The following is a 12,864-nucleotide window of genomic DNA, read 5'->3' on the forward strand; positions in this document are numbered from 1 at the left end:
CTGTTTGTCCCTGGCTTTCAGCCACAAGCAGTCGACTGGGGCCTAGCCAGGCAACAGGGCACTGCATACCTCTAGAGGCGGCCTCAGTGGCAGCTCTTAGGCTTCAAAAGCCCCAAATCTCTGCTTCTGGGCCCAAAGTCGACATGGCAATCGCCCTTCTGTGCTTGCTGTAGCCCTGGCTTTCCCCCACCCGTGTCAGCAAGGTGCAGCATAGCGAAAGCAGGGCCCTGATTGGCGCTGCCGGTGGGCGTGGACATGCAAATGTTGCTGGCCGGCCGAGGCCTGTGGGAAGCTGCTGTGGGTAGCTGCGCGCTTTCCAAAGTGGGCACAGGGGCCTTGGCTGGTCACCTTGCGCCCCACAATGCCCATGCTCTGCTTCGCCCGGCCTCAGGCCTTGCCTGTGTGAATGCCACCCTCGCTCTGCGGGGAGATGCCCAGCGGCCCGCCCTCACCCTGTCCCCTTCCAACTCATACTTACCTGGCAGGGGAGACACCATGATCACGAAGGTGGTTCTCCCAGGGTGAGGCTCATCCATTGCACTTCGGATGTGCTGACCCCTGCGATGTCCCCAAATGCGGGATACTCGACTGCATAATTTCTGGTAGTGGGGGACTGCGTTCGCGCTTTCCCCTGATCTCTGGTTTCAAGAAAGACAAAAAGGAAAAAAAAATAAAAAGGAGTCTGGAGCACCCTTTGACGTTTCTTGTGGTCCGTCCAGGGTGCTGTAAGCTGGCTGGAATGGGGAGTGGGCGAGGGCCAATTAGATATGCAAATTTACAAGCCTGGGGATGCTGGCTCAGGGCTTAGAAACGTGCTTCTGGGCCCGATTTCGACCTGGCAAGCCCTCTGTTGTGCTTGCGAAAGCCTTTGCTTGTGCACAGTTTAAAGGGCCTGAAAAATCTGCTTTTGGGCCCGATTTAGGCCTGCCAAGCCCTCTCGTGTGCTTGCTGTAGCCCTGGCTTTCCCCCACCCGTGTCAGCAAGGTGCAGCATAGCGAAAGCAGGGCCCTGATTGGCGCTGCCGGTGGGCGTGGACATGCAAATGTTGCTGGCCGGCCGAGGCCTGTGGGAAGCTGCTGTGGGTAGCTGCGCGCTTTCCAAAGTGGGCACAGGGGCCTTGGCTGGTCACCTTGCGCCCCACAATGCCCATGCTCTGCTTCGCCCGGCCTCAGGCCTTGCCTGTGTGAATGCCACCCTCGCTCTGCGGGGAGATGCTCAGCGGCCCGCCCTCGCCCTGTCCCCTTCCAACTCATACTTACCTGGCAGGGGAGACACCATGATCACGAAGGTGGTTCTCCCAGGGTGAGGCTCATCCATTGCACTTCGGATGTGCTGACCCCTGCGATGTCCCCAAATGCGGGATACTCGACTGCATAATTTCTGGTAGTGGGGGACTGCGTTCGCGCTTTCCCCTGATCTCTGGTTTCAAGAAAGACAAAAAGGAAAAAAAAATAAAAAGGAGTCTGGAGCACCCTTTCTCGTCTTCTGTGTTCTTTCTGGGGTGCTGCGGCTGGATTGGAGGGGGGCGGGGGCGTGGGCAAGAGGGAATCACATGCTAAGTACTGAGCCTGGGGAATGATGGGATAGCTGCAGCCTCCCACTCTGGGGACCTATCCAGAGACAGGGAAGTAGGCCCTGGCCAGGTGACATGTCTGCTCCTTTCCATCGCCCCCCTGGGGCTGTGGCCTGGCTGCCAGCCTCTTGCCTCGCCCTAGCCTCCCCAGGCCCAGACTCTGGCTGAGGACCCCAGGCCGTGGCCCGGCGAGGGCTCTGCCCGGCGAGGGTTCTGTCGGCAGCGTTTGGGAGCGTTCGGGAAGGCGTGAGGGGCTCAGGGCGAGAACCCCTGCTCGCTTGCAGGCCTGTTTGTCCCTGGCTTTCAGCCACAAGCAGTCGACTGGGGCCTAGCCAGGCAACAGGGCACTGCATACCTCTAGAGGCGGCCTCAGTGGCAGCTCTTAGGCTTCAAAAGCCCCAAATCTCTGCTTCTGGGCCCAAAGTCGACATGGCAATCGCCCTTCTGTGCTTGCTGTAGCCCTGGCTTTCCCCCACCCGTGTCAGCAAGGTGCAGCATAGCGAAAGCAGGGCCCTGATTGGCGCTGCCGGTGGGCGTGGACATGCAAATGTTGCTGGCCGGCCGAGGCCTGTGGGAAGCTGCTGTGGGTAGCTGCGCGCTTTCCAAAGTGGGCACAGGGGCCTTGGCTGGTCACCTTGCGCCCCACAATGCCCATGCTCTGCTTCGCCCGGCCTCAGGCCTTGCCTGTGTGAATGCCACCCTCGCTCTGCGGGGAGATGCTCAGCGGCCCGCCCTCGCCCTGTCCCCTTCCAACTCATACTTACCTGGCAGGGGAGACACCATGATCACGAAGGTGGTTCTCCCAGGGTGAGGCTCATCCATTGCACTTCGGATGTGCTGACCCCTGCGATGTCCCCAAATGCGGGATACTCGACTGCATAATTTCTGGTAGTGGGGGACTGCGTTCGCGCTTTCCCCTGATCTCTGGTTTCAAGAAAGACAAAAAGGAAAAAAAAATAAAAAGGAGTCTGGAGCACCCTTTCTCGTCTTCTGTGTTCTTTCTGGGGTGCTGCGGCTGGATTGGAGGGGGGCGGGGGCGTGGGCAAGAGGGAATCACATGCTAAGTACTGAGCCTGGGGAATGATGGGATAGCTGCAGCCTCCCACTCTGGGGACCTATCCAGAGACAGGGAAGTAGGCCCTGGCCAGGTGACATGTCTGCTCCTTTCCATCGCCCCCCTGGGGCTGTGGCCTGGCTGCCAGCCTCTTGCCTCGCCCTAGCCTCCCCAGGCCCAGACTCTGGCTGAGGACCCCAGGCCGTGGCCCGGCGAGGGCTCTGCCCGGCGAGGGTTCTGTCGGCAGCGTTTGGGAGCGTTCGGGAAGGCGTGAGGGGCTCAGGGCGAGAACCCCTGCTCGCTTGCAGGCCTGTTTGTCCCTGGCTTTCAGCCACAAGCAGTCGACTGGGGCCTAGCCAGGCAACAGGGCACTGCATACCTCTAGAGGCGGCCTCAGTGGCAGCTCTTAGGCTTCAAAAGCCCCAAATCTCTGCTTCTGGGCCCAAAGTCGACATGGCAATCGCCCTTCTGTGCTTGCTGTAGCCCTGGCTTTCCCCCACCCGTGTCAGCAAGGTGCAGCATAGCGAAAGCAGGGCCCTGATTGGCGCTGCCGGTGGGTGTGGACATGCAAATGTTGCTGGCCGGCCGAGGCCTGTGGGAAGCTGCTGTGGGTAGCTGCGCGCTTTCCAAAGTGGGCACAGGGGCCTTGGCTGGTCACCTTGCGCCCCACAATGCCCATGCTCTGCTTCGCCCGGCCTCAGGCCTTGCCTGTGTGAATGCCACCCTCGCTCTGCGGGGAGATGCCCAGCGGCCCGCCCTCACCCTGTCCCCTTCCAACTCATACTTACCTGGCAGGGGAGACACCATGATCACGAAGGTGGTTCTCCCAGGGTGAGGCTCATCCATTGCACTTCGGATGTGCTGACCCCTGCGATGTCCCCAAATGCGGGATACTCGACTGCATAATTTCTGGTAGTGGGGGACTGCGTTCGCGCTTTCCCCTGATCTCTGGTTTCAAGAAAGACAAAAAGGAAAAAAAAATAAAAAGGAGTCTGGAGCACCCTTTGACGTTTCTTGTGGTCCGTCCAGGGTGCTGTAAGCTGGCTGGAATGGTGAGTGGGCGAGGGCCAATTAGATATGCAAATTTACAAGCCTGGGGATGCTGGCTCAGGGCTTAGAAACGTGCTTCTGGGCCCGATTTCGACCTGGCAAGCCCTCTGTTGTGCTTGCGAAAGCCTTTGCTTGTGCACAGTTTAAAGGGCCTGAAAAATCTGCTTTTGGGCCCGATTTAGGCCTGCCAAGCCCTCTCGTGTGCTTGCTGTAGCCCTGGCTTTCCCCCACCCGTGTCAGCAAGGTGCAGCATAGCGAAAGCAGGGCCCTGATTGGCGCTGCCGGTGGGCGTGGACATGCAAATGTTGCTGGCCGGCCGAGGCCTGTGGGAAGCTGCTGTGGGTAGCTGCGCGCTTTCCAAAGTGGGCACAGGGGCCTTGGCTGGTCACCTTGCACCCCACAATGCCCATGCTCTGCTTCGCCCGGCCTCAGGCCTTGCCTGTGTGAATGCCACCCTCGCTCTGCGGGGAGATGCCCAGCGGCCCGCCCTCACCCTGTCCCCTTCCAACTCATACTTACCTGGCAGGGGAGACACCATGATCACGAAGGTGGTTCTCCCAGGGTGAGGCTCATCCATTGCACTTCGGATGTGCTGACCCCTGCGATGTCCCCAAATGCGGGATACTCGACTGCATAATTTCTGGTAGTGGGGGACTGCGTTCGCGCTTTCCCCTGATCTCTGGTTTCAAGAAAGACAAAAAGGAAAAAAAAATAAAAAGGAGTCTGGAGCACCCTTTCTCGTCTTCTGTGTTCTTTCTGGGGTGCTGCGGCTGGATTGGAGGGGGGCGGGGGCGTGGGCAAGAGGGAATCACATGCTAAGTACTGAGCCTGGGGAATGATGGGATAGCTGCAGCCTCCCACTCTGGGGACCTATCCAGAGACAGGGAAGTAGGCCCTGGCCAGGTGACATGTCTGCTCCTTTCCATCGCCCCCCTGGGGCTGTGGCCTGGCTGCCAGCCTCTTGCCTCGCCCTAGCCTCCCCAGGCCCAGACTCTGGCTGAGGACCCCAGGCCGTGGCCCGGCGAGGGCTCTGCCCGGCGAGGGTTCTGTCTGCAGCGTTTGGGAGCGTTCGGGAAGGCGTGAGGGGCTCAGGGCGAGAACCCCTGCTCGCTTGCAGGCCTGTTTGTCCCTGGCTTTCAGCCACAAGCAGTCGACTGGGGCCTAGCCAGGCAACAGGGCACTGCATACCTCTAGAGGCGGCCTCAGTGGCAGCTCTTAGGCTTCAAAAGCCCCAAATCTCTGCTTCTGGGCCCAAAGTCGACATGGCAATCGCCCTTCTGTGCTTGCTGTAGCCCTGGCTTTCCCCCACCCGTGTCAGCAAGGTGCAGCATAGCGAAAGCAGGGCCCTGATTGGCGCTGCCGGTGGGCGTGGACATGCAAATGTTGCTGGCCGGCCGAGGCCTGTGGGAAGCTGCTGTGGGTAGCTGCGCGCTTTCCAAAGTGGGCACAGGGGCCTTGGCTGGTCACCTTGCGCCCCACAATGCCCATGCTCTGCTTCGCCCGGCCTCAGGCCTTGCCTGTGTGAATGCCACCCTCGCTCTGCGGGGAGATGCCCAGCGGCCCGCCCTCACCCTGTCCCCTTCCAACTCATACTTACCTGGCAGGGGAGACACCATGATCACGAAGGTGGTTCTCCCAGGGTGAGGCTCATCCATTGCACTTCGGATGTGCTGACCCCTGCGATGTCCCCAAATGCGGGATACTCGACTGCATAATTTCTGGTAGTGGGGGACTGCGTTCGCGCTTTCCCCTGATCTCTGGTTTCAAGAAAGACAAAAAGGAAAAAAAAATAAAAAGGAGTCTGGAGCACCCTTTCTCGTCTTCTGTGTTCTTTCTGGGGTGCTGCGGCTGGATTGGAGGGGGGCGGGGGCGTGGGCAAGAGGGAATCACATGCTAAGTACTGAGCCTGGGGAATGATGGGATAGCTGCAGCCTCCCACTCTGGGGACCTATCCAGAGACAGGGAAGTAGGCCCTGGCCAGGTGACATGTCTGCTCCTTTCCATCGCCCCCCTGGGGCTGTGGCCTGGCTGCCAGCCTCTTGCCTCGCCCTAGCCTCCCCAGGCCCAGACTCTGGCTGAGGACCCCAGGCCGTGGCCCGGCGAGGGCTCTGCCCGGCGAGGGTTCTGTCGGCAGCGTTTGGGAGCGTTCGGGAAGGCGTGAGGGGCTCAGGGCGAGAACCCCTGCTCGCTTGCAGGCCTGTTTGTCCCTGGCTTTCAGCCACAAGCAGTCGACTGGGGCCTAGCCAGGCAACAGGGCACTGCATACCTCTAGAGGCGGCCTCAGTGGCAGCTCTTAGGCTTCAAAAGCCCCAAATCTCTGCTTCTGGGCCCAAAGTCGACATGGCAATCGCCCTTCTGTGCTTGCTGTAGCCCTGGCTTTCCCCCACCCGTGTCAGCAAGGTGCAGCATAGCGAAAGCAGGGCCCTGATTGGCGCTGCCGGTGGGTGTGGACATGCAAATGTTGCTGGCCGGCCGAGGCCTGTGGGAAGCTGCTGTGGGTAGCTGCGCGCTTTCCAAAGTGGGCACAGGGGCCTTGGCTGGTCACCTTGCGCCCCACAATGCCCATGCTCTGCTTCGCCCGGCCTCAGGCCTTGCCTGTGTGAATGCCACCCTCGCTCTGCGGGGAGATGCCCAGCGGCCCGCCCTCACCCTGTCCCCTTCCAACTCATACTTACCTGGCAGGGGAGACACCATGATCACGAAGGTGGTTCTCCCAGGGTGAGGCTCATCCATTGCACTTCGGATGTGCTGACCCCTGCGATGTCCCCAAATGCGGGATACTCGACTGCATAATTTCTGGTAGTGGGGGACTGCGTTCGCGCTTTCCCCTGATCTCTGGTTTCAAGAAAGACAAAAAGGAAAAAAAAATAAAAAGGAGTCTGGAGCACCCTTTGACGTTTCTTGTGGTCCGTCCAGGGTGCTGTAAGCTGGCTGGAATGGTGAGTGGGCGAGGGCCAATTAGATATGCAAATTTACAAGCCTGGGGATGCTGGCTCAGGGCTTAGAAACGTGCTTCTGGGCCCGATTTCGACCTGGCAAGCCCTCTGTTGTGCTTGCGAAAGCCTTTGCTTGTGCACAGTTTAAAGGGCCTGAAAAATCTGCTTTTGGGCCCGATTTAGGCCTGCCAAGCCCTCTCGTGTGCTTGCTGTAGCCCTGGCTTTCCCCCACCCGTGTCAGCAAGGTGCAGCATAGCGAAAGCAGGGCCCTGATTGGCGCTGCCGGTGGGCGTGGACATGCAAATGTTGCTGGCCGGCCGAGGCCTGTGGGAAGCTGCTGTGGGTAGCTGCGCGCTTTCCAAAGTGGGCACAGGGGCCTTGGCTGGTCACCTTGCGCCCCACAATGCCCATGCTCTGCTTCGCCCGGCCTCAGGCCTTGCCTGTGTGAATGCCACCCTCGCTCTGCGGGGAGATGCCCAGCGGCCCGCCCTCACCCTGTCCCCTTCCAACTCATACTTACCTGGCAGGGGAGACACCATGATCACGAAGGTGGTTCTCCCAGGGTGAGGCTCATCCATTGCACTTCGGATGTGCTGACCCCTGCGATGTCCCCAAATGCGGGATACTCGACTGCATAATTTCTGGTAGTGGGGGACTGCGTTCGCGCTTTCCCCTGATCTCTGGTTTCAAGAAAGACAAAAAGGAAAAAAAAATAAAAAGGAGTCTGGAGCACCCTTTCTCGTCTTCTGTGTTCTTTCTGGGGTGCTGCGGCTGGATTGGAGGGGGGCGGGGGCGTGGGCAAGAGGGAATCACATGCTAAGTACTGAGCCTGGGGAATGATGGGATAGCTGCAGCCTCCCACTCTGGGGACCTATCCAGAGACAGGGAAGTAGGCCCTGGCCAGGTGACATGTCTGCTCCTTTCCATCGCCCCCCTGGGGCTGTGGCCTGGCTGCCAGCCTCTTGCCTCGCCCTAGCCTCCCCAGGCCCAGACTCTGGCTGAGGACCCCAGGCCGTGGCCCGGCGAGGGCTCTGCCCGGCGAGGGTTCTGTCGGCAGCGTTTGGGAGCGTTCGGGAAGGCGTGAGGGGCTCAGGGCGAGAACCCCTGCTCGCTTGCAGGCCTGTTTGTCCCTGGCTTTCAGCCACAAGCAGTCGACTGGGGCCTAGCCAGGCAACAGGGCACTGCATACCTCTAGAGGCGGCCTCAGTGGCAGCTCTTAGGCTTCAAAAGCCCCAAATCTCTGCTTCTGGGCCCAAAGTCGACATGGCAATCGCCCTTCTGTGCTTGCTGTAGCCCTGGCTTTCCCCCACCCGTGTCAGCAAGGTGCAGCATAGCGAAAGCAGGGCCCTGATTGGCGCTGCCGGTGGGCGTGGACATGCAAATGTTGCTGGCCGGCCGAGGCCTGTGGGAAGCTGCTGTGGGTAGCTGCGCGCTTTCCAAAGTGGGCACAGGGGCCTTGGCTGGTCACCTTGCGCCCCACAATGCCCATGCTCTGCTTCGCCCGGCCTCAGGCCTTGCCTGTGTGAATGCCACCCTCGCTCTGCGGGGAGATGCCCAGCGGCCCGCCCTCACCCTGTCCCCTTCCAACTCATACTTACCTGGCAGGGGAGACACCATGATCACGAAGGTGGTTCTCCCAGGGTGAGGCTCATCCATTGCACTTCGGATGTGCTGACCCCTGCGATGTCCCCAAATGCGGGATACTCGACTGCATAATTTCTGGTAGTGGGGGACTGCGTTCGCGCTTTCCCCTGATCTCTGGTTTCAAGAAAGACAAAAAGGAAAAAAAAATAAAAAGGAGTCTGGAGCACCCTTTCTCGTCTTCTGTGTTCTTTCTGGGGTGCTGCGGCTGGATTGGAGGGGGGCGGGGGCGTGGGCAAGAGGGAATCACATGCTAAGTACTGAGCCTGGGGAATGATGGGATAGCTGCAGCCTCCCACTCTGGGGACCTATCCAGAGACAGGGAAGTAGGCCCTGGCCAGGTGACATGTCTGCTCCTTTCCATCGCCCCCCTGGGGCTGTGGCCTGGCTGCCAGCCTCTTGCCTCGCCCTAGCCTTCCCAGGCCCAGACTCTGGCTGAGGACCCCAGGCCGTGGCCCGGCGAGGGCTCTGCCCGGCGAGGGTTCTGTCTGCAGCGTTTGGGAGCGTTCGGGAAGGCGTGAGGGGCTCAGGGCGAGAACCCCTGCTCGCTTGCAGGCCTGTTTGTCCCTGGCTTTCAGCCACAAGCAGTCGACTGGGGCCTAGCCAGGCAACAGGGCACTGCATACCTCTAGAGGCGGCCTCAGTGGCAGCTCTTAGGCTTCAAAAGCCCCAAATCTCTGCTTCTGGGCCCAAAGTCGACATGGCAATCGCCCTTCTGTGCTTGCTGTAGCCCTGGCTTTCCCCCACCCGTGTCAGCAAGGTGCAGCATAGCGAAAGCAGGGCCCTGATTGGCGCTGCCGGTGGGCGTGGACATGCAAATGTTGCTGGCCGGCCGAGGCCTGTGGGAAGCTGCTGTGGGTAGCTGCGCGCTTTCCAAAGTGGGCACAGGGGCCTTGGCTGGTCACCTTGCGCCCCACAATGCCCATGCTCTGCTTCGCCCGGCCTCAGGCCTTGCCTGTGTGAATGCCACCCTCGCTCTGCGGGGAGATGCCCAGCGGCCCGCCCTCACCCTGTCCCCTTCCAACTCATACTTACCTGGCAGGGGAGACACCATGATCACGAAGGTGGTTCTCCCAGGGTGAGGCTCATCCATTGCACTTCGGATGTGCTGACCCCTGCGATGTCCCCAAATGCGGGATACTCGACTGCATAATTTCTGGTAGTGGGGGACTGCGTTCGCGCTTTCCCCTGATCTCTGGTTTCAAGAAAGACAAAAAGGAAAAAAAAATAAAAAGGAGTCTGGAGCACCCTTTGACGTTTCTTGTGGTCCGTCCAGGGTGCTGTAAGCTGGCTGGAATGGGGAGTGGGCGAGGGCCAATTAGATATGCAAATTTACAAGCCTGGGGATGCTGGCTCAGGGCTTAGAAACGTGCTTCTGGGCCCGATTTCGACCTGGCAAGCCCTCTGTTGTGCTTGCGAAAGCCTTTGCTTGTGCACAGTTTAAAGGGCCTGAAAAATCTGCTTTTGGGCCCGATTTAGGCCTGCCAAGCCCTCTCGTGTGCTTGCTGTAGCCCTGGCTTTCCCCCACCCGTGTCAGCAAGGTGCAGCATAGCGAAAGCAGGGCCCTGATTGGCGCTGCCGGTGGGCGTGGACATGCAAATGTTGCTGGCCGGCCGAGGCCTGTGGGAAGCTGCTGTGGGTAGCTGCGCGCTTTCCAAAGTGGGCACAGGGGCCTTGGCTGGTCACCTTGCGCCCCACAATGCCCATGCTCTGCTTCGCCCGGCCTCAGGCCTTGCCTGTGTGAATGCCACCCTCGCTCTGCGGGGAGATGCTCAGCGGCCCGCCCTCGCCCTGTCCCCTTCCAACTCATACTTACCTGGCAGGGGAGACACCATGATCACGAAGGTGGTTCTCCCAGGGTGAGGCTCATCCATTGCACTTCGGATGTGCTGACCCCTGCGATGTCCCCAAATGCGGGATACTCGACTGCATAATTTCTGGTAGTGGGGGACTGCGTTCGCGCTTTCCCCTGATCTCTGGTTTCAAGAAAGACAAAAAGGAAAAAAAAATAAAAAGGAGTCTGGAGCACCCTTTCTCGTCTTCTGTGTTCTTTCTGGGGTGCTGCGGCTGGATTGGAGGGGGGCGGGGGCGTGGGCAAGAGGGAATCACATGCTAAGTACTGAGCCTGGGGAATGATGGGATAGCTGCAGCCTCCCACTCTGGGGACCTATCCAGAGACAGGGAAGTAGGCCCTGGCCAGGTGACATGTCTGCTCCTTTCCATCGCCCCCCTGGGGCTGTGGCCTGGCTGCCAGCCTCTTGCCTCGCCCTAGCCTCCCCAGGCCCAGACTCTGGCTGAGGACCCCAGGCCGTGGCCCGGCGAGGGCTCTGCCCGGCGAGGGTTCTGTCGGCAGCGTTTGGGAGCGTTCGGGAAGGCGTGAGGGGCTCAGGGCGAGAACCCCTGCTCGCTTGCAGGCCTGTTTGTCCCTGGCTTTCAGCCACAAGCAGTCGACTGGGGCCTAGCCAGGCAACAGGGCACTGCATACCTCTAGAGGCGGCCTCAGTGGCAGCTCTTAGGCTTCAAAAGCCCCAAATCTCTGCTTCTGGGCCCAAAGTCGACATGGCAATCGCCCTTCTGTGCTTGCTGTAGCCCTGGCTTTCCCCCACCCGTGTCAGCAAGGTGCAGCATAGCGAAAGCAGGGCCCTGATTGGCGCTGCCGGTGGGCGTGGACATGCAAATGTTGCTGGCCGGCCGAGGCCTGTGGGAAGCTGCTGTGGGTAGCTGCGCGCTTTCCAAAGTGGGCACAGGGGCCTTGGCTGGTCACCTTGCGCCCCACAATGCCCATGCTCTGCTTCGCCCGGCCTCAGGCCTTGCCTGTGTGAATGCCACCCTCGCTCTGCGGGGAGATGCCCAGCGGCCCGCCCTCACCCTGTCCCCTTCCAACTCATACTTACCTGGCAGGGGAGACACCATGATCACGAAGGTGGTTCTCCCAGGGTGAGGCTCATCCATTGCACTTCGGATGTGCTGACCCCTGCGATGTCCCCAAATGCGGGATACTCGACTGCATAATTTCTGGTAGTGGGGGACTGCGTTCGCGCTTTCCCCTGATCTCTGGTTTCAAGAAAGACAAAAAGGAAAAAAAAATAAAAAGGAGTCTGGAGCACCCTTTGACGTTTCTTGTGGTCCGTCCAGGGTGCTGTAAGCTGGCTGGAATGGGGAGTGGGCGAGGGCCAATTAGATATGCAAATTTACAAGCCTGGGGATGCTGGCTCAGGGCTTAGAAACGTGCTTCTGGGCCCGATTTCGACCTGGCAAGCCCTCTGTTGTGCTTGCGAAAGCCTTTGCTTGTGCACAGTTTAAAGGGCCTGAAAAATCTGCTTTTGGGCCCGATTTAGGCCTGCCAAGCCCTCTCGTGTGCTTGCTGTAGCCCTGGCTTTCCCCCACCCGTGTCAGCAAGGTGCAGCATAGCGAAAGCAGGGCCCTGATTGGCGCTGCCGGTGGGCGTGGACATGCAAATGTTGCTGGCCGGCCGAGGCCTGTGGGAAGCTGCTGTGGGTAGCTGCGCGCTTTCCAAAGTGGGCACAGGGGCCTTGGCTGGTCACCTTGCGCCCCACAATGCCCATGCTCTGCTTCGCCCGGCCTCAGGCCTTGCCTGTGTGAATGCCACCCTCGCTCTGCGGGGAGATGCTCAGCGGCCCGCCCTCGCCCTGTCCCCTTCCAACTCATACTTACCTGGCAGGGGAGACACCATGATCACGAAGGTGGTTCTCCCAGGGTGAGGCTCATCCATTGCACTTCGGATGTGCTGACCCCTGCGATGTCCCCAAATGCGGGATACTCGACTGCATAATTTCTGGTAGTGGGGGACTGCGTTCGCGCTTTCCCCTGATCTCTGGTTTCAAGAAAGACAAAAAGGAAAAAAAAATAAAAAGGAGTCTGGAGCACCCTTTCTCGTCTTCTGTGTTCTTTCTGGGGTGCTGCGGCTGGATTGGAGGGGGGCGGGGGCGTGGGCAAGAGGGAATCACATGCTAAGTACTGAGCCTGGGGAATGATGGGATAGCTGCAGCCTCCCACTCTGGGGACCTATCCAGAGACAGGGAAGTAGGCCCTGGCCAGGTGACATGTCTGCTCCTTTCCATCGCCCCCCTGGGGCTGTGGCCTGGCTGCCAGCCTCTTGCCTCGCCCTAGCCTCCCCAGGCCCAGACTCTGGCTGAGGACCCCAGGCCGTGGCCCGGCGAGGGCTCTGCCCGGCGAGGGTTCTGTCGGCAGCGTTTGGGAGCGTTCGGGAAGGCGTGAGGGGCTCAGGGCGAGAACCCCTGCTCGCTTGCAGGCCTGTTTGTCCCTGGCTTTCAGCCACAAGCAGTCGACTGGGGCCTAGCCAGGCAACAGGGCACTGCATACCTCTAGAGGCGGCCTCAGTGGCAGCTCTTAGGCTTCAAAAGCCCCAAATCTCTGCTTCTGGGCCCAAAGTCGACATGGCAATCGCCCTTCTGTGCTTGCTGTAGCCCTGGCTTTCCCCCACCCGTGTCAGCAAGGTGCAGCATAGCGAAAGCAGGGCCCTGATTGGCGCTGCCGGTGGGCGTGGACATGCAAATGTTGCTGGCCGGCCGAGGCCTGTGGGAAGCTGCTGTGGGTAGCTGCGCGCTTTCCAAAGTGGGCACAGGGGC

General features: G+C 60.2%; 13 non-coding genes across 13 annotated transcripts; all 13 read left to right on the forward strand.

Moving 5' to 3' along the window:
• Nucleotides 1-470: 470 nt before the first annotated feature.
• On the forward strand, nucleotides 471-634 carry LOC146864628 (U1 spliceosomal RNA). Its single transcript, XR_014977890.1, has one exon. It is a non-coding gene; the product is annotated as a U1 spliceosomal RNA (small nuclear RNA).
• A 617-nt stretch (nucleotides 635-1,251) lies between these two features.
• LOC146864629 (U1 spliceosomal RNA) lies at nucleotides 1,252-1,415 on the forward strand. Its single transcript, XR_014977892.1, has one exon. It is a non-coding gene; the product is annotated as a U1 spliceosomal RNA (small nuclear RNA).
• A 914-nt stretch (nucleotides 1,416-2,329) lies between these two features.
• Nucleotides 2,330-2,493, forward strand: LOC146864630 (U1 spliceosomal RNA). The gene has a single exon (XR_014977893.1). It is a non-coding gene; the product is annotated as a U1 spliceosomal RNA (small nuclear RNA).
• Nucleotides 2,494-3,407: 914 nt separating this feature from the next.
• LOC146864631 (U1 spliceosomal RNA) lies at nucleotides 3,408-3,571 on the forward strand. The gene has a single exon (XR_014977894.1). It is a non-coding gene; the product is annotated as a U1 spliceosomal RNA (small nuclear RNA).
• Nucleotides 3,572-4,188: 617 nt separating this feature from the next.
• LOC146864632 (U1 spliceosomal RNA) lies at nucleotides 4,189-4,352 on the forward strand. Its single transcript, XR_014977895.1, has one exon. It is a non-coding gene; the product is annotated as a U1 spliceosomal RNA (small nuclear RNA).
• Nucleotides 4,353-5,266: 914 nt separating this feature from the next.
• Nucleotides 5,267-5,430, forward strand: LOC146864633 (U1 spliceosomal RNA). Its single transcript, XR_014977896.1, has one exon. It is a non-coding gene; the product is annotated as a U1 spliceosomal RNA (small nuclear RNA).
• Nucleotides 5,431-6,344: 914 nt separating this feature from the next.
• On the forward strand, nucleotides 6,345-6,508 carry LOC146864634 (U1 spliceosomal RNA). Its single transcript, XR_014977897.1, has one exon. It is a non-coding gene; the product is annotated as a U1 spliceosomal RNA (small nuclear RNA).
• Nucleotides 6,509-7,125: 617 nt separating this feature from the next.
• LOC146864635 (U1 spliceosomal RNA) lies at nucleotides 7,126-7,289 on the forward strand. The gene has a single exon (XR_014977898.1). It is a non-coding gene; the product is annotated as a U1 spliceosomal RNA (small nuclear RNA).
• Nucleotides 7,290-8,203: 914 nt separating this feature from the next.
• Nucleotides 8,204-8,367, forward strand: LOC146864636 (U1 spliceosomal RNA). The gene has a single exon (XR_014977899.1). It is a non-coding gene; the product is annotated as a U1 spliceosomal RNA (small nuclear RNA).
• A 914-nt stretch (nucleotides 8,368-9,281) lies between these two features.
• On the forward strand, nucleotides 9,282-9,445 carry LOC146864637 (U1 spliceosomal RNA). The gene has a single exon (XR_014977900.1). It is a non-coding gene; the product is annotated as a U1 spliceosomal RNA (small nuclear RNA).
• A 617-nt stretch (nucleotides 9,446-10,062) lies between these two features.
• Nucleotides 10,063-10,226, forward strand: LOC146864638 (U1 spliceosomal RNA). Its single transcript, XR_014977901.1, has one exon. It is a non-coding gene; the product is annotated as a U1 spliceosomal RNA (small nuclear RNA).
• A 914-nt stretch (nucleotides 10,227-11,140) lies between these two features.
• Nucleotides 11,141-11,304, forward strand: LOC146864639 (U1 spliceosomal RNA). The gene has a single exon (XR_014977903.1). It is a non-coding gene; the product is annotated as a U1 spliceosomal RNA (small nuclear RNA).
• Nucleotides 11,305-11,921: 617 nt separating this feature from the next.
• On the forward strand, nucleotides 11,922-12,085 carry LOC146864640 (U1 spliceosomal RNA). The gene has a single exon (XR_014977904.1). It is a non-coding gene; the product is annotated as a U1 spliceosomal RNA (small nuclear RNA).
• Nucleotides 12,086-12,864: the final 779 nt, after the last annotated feature.

Source organism: Triturus cristatus, chromosome 2_1, assembly GCF_964204655.1.
Source record: "Triturus cristatus chromosome 2_1, aTriCri1.1, whole genome shotgun sequence".
In the NCBI taxonomy this organism is placed as follows: Eukaryota; Metazoa; Chordata; class Amphibia; order Caudata; family Salamandridae; genus Triturus; species Triturus cristatus.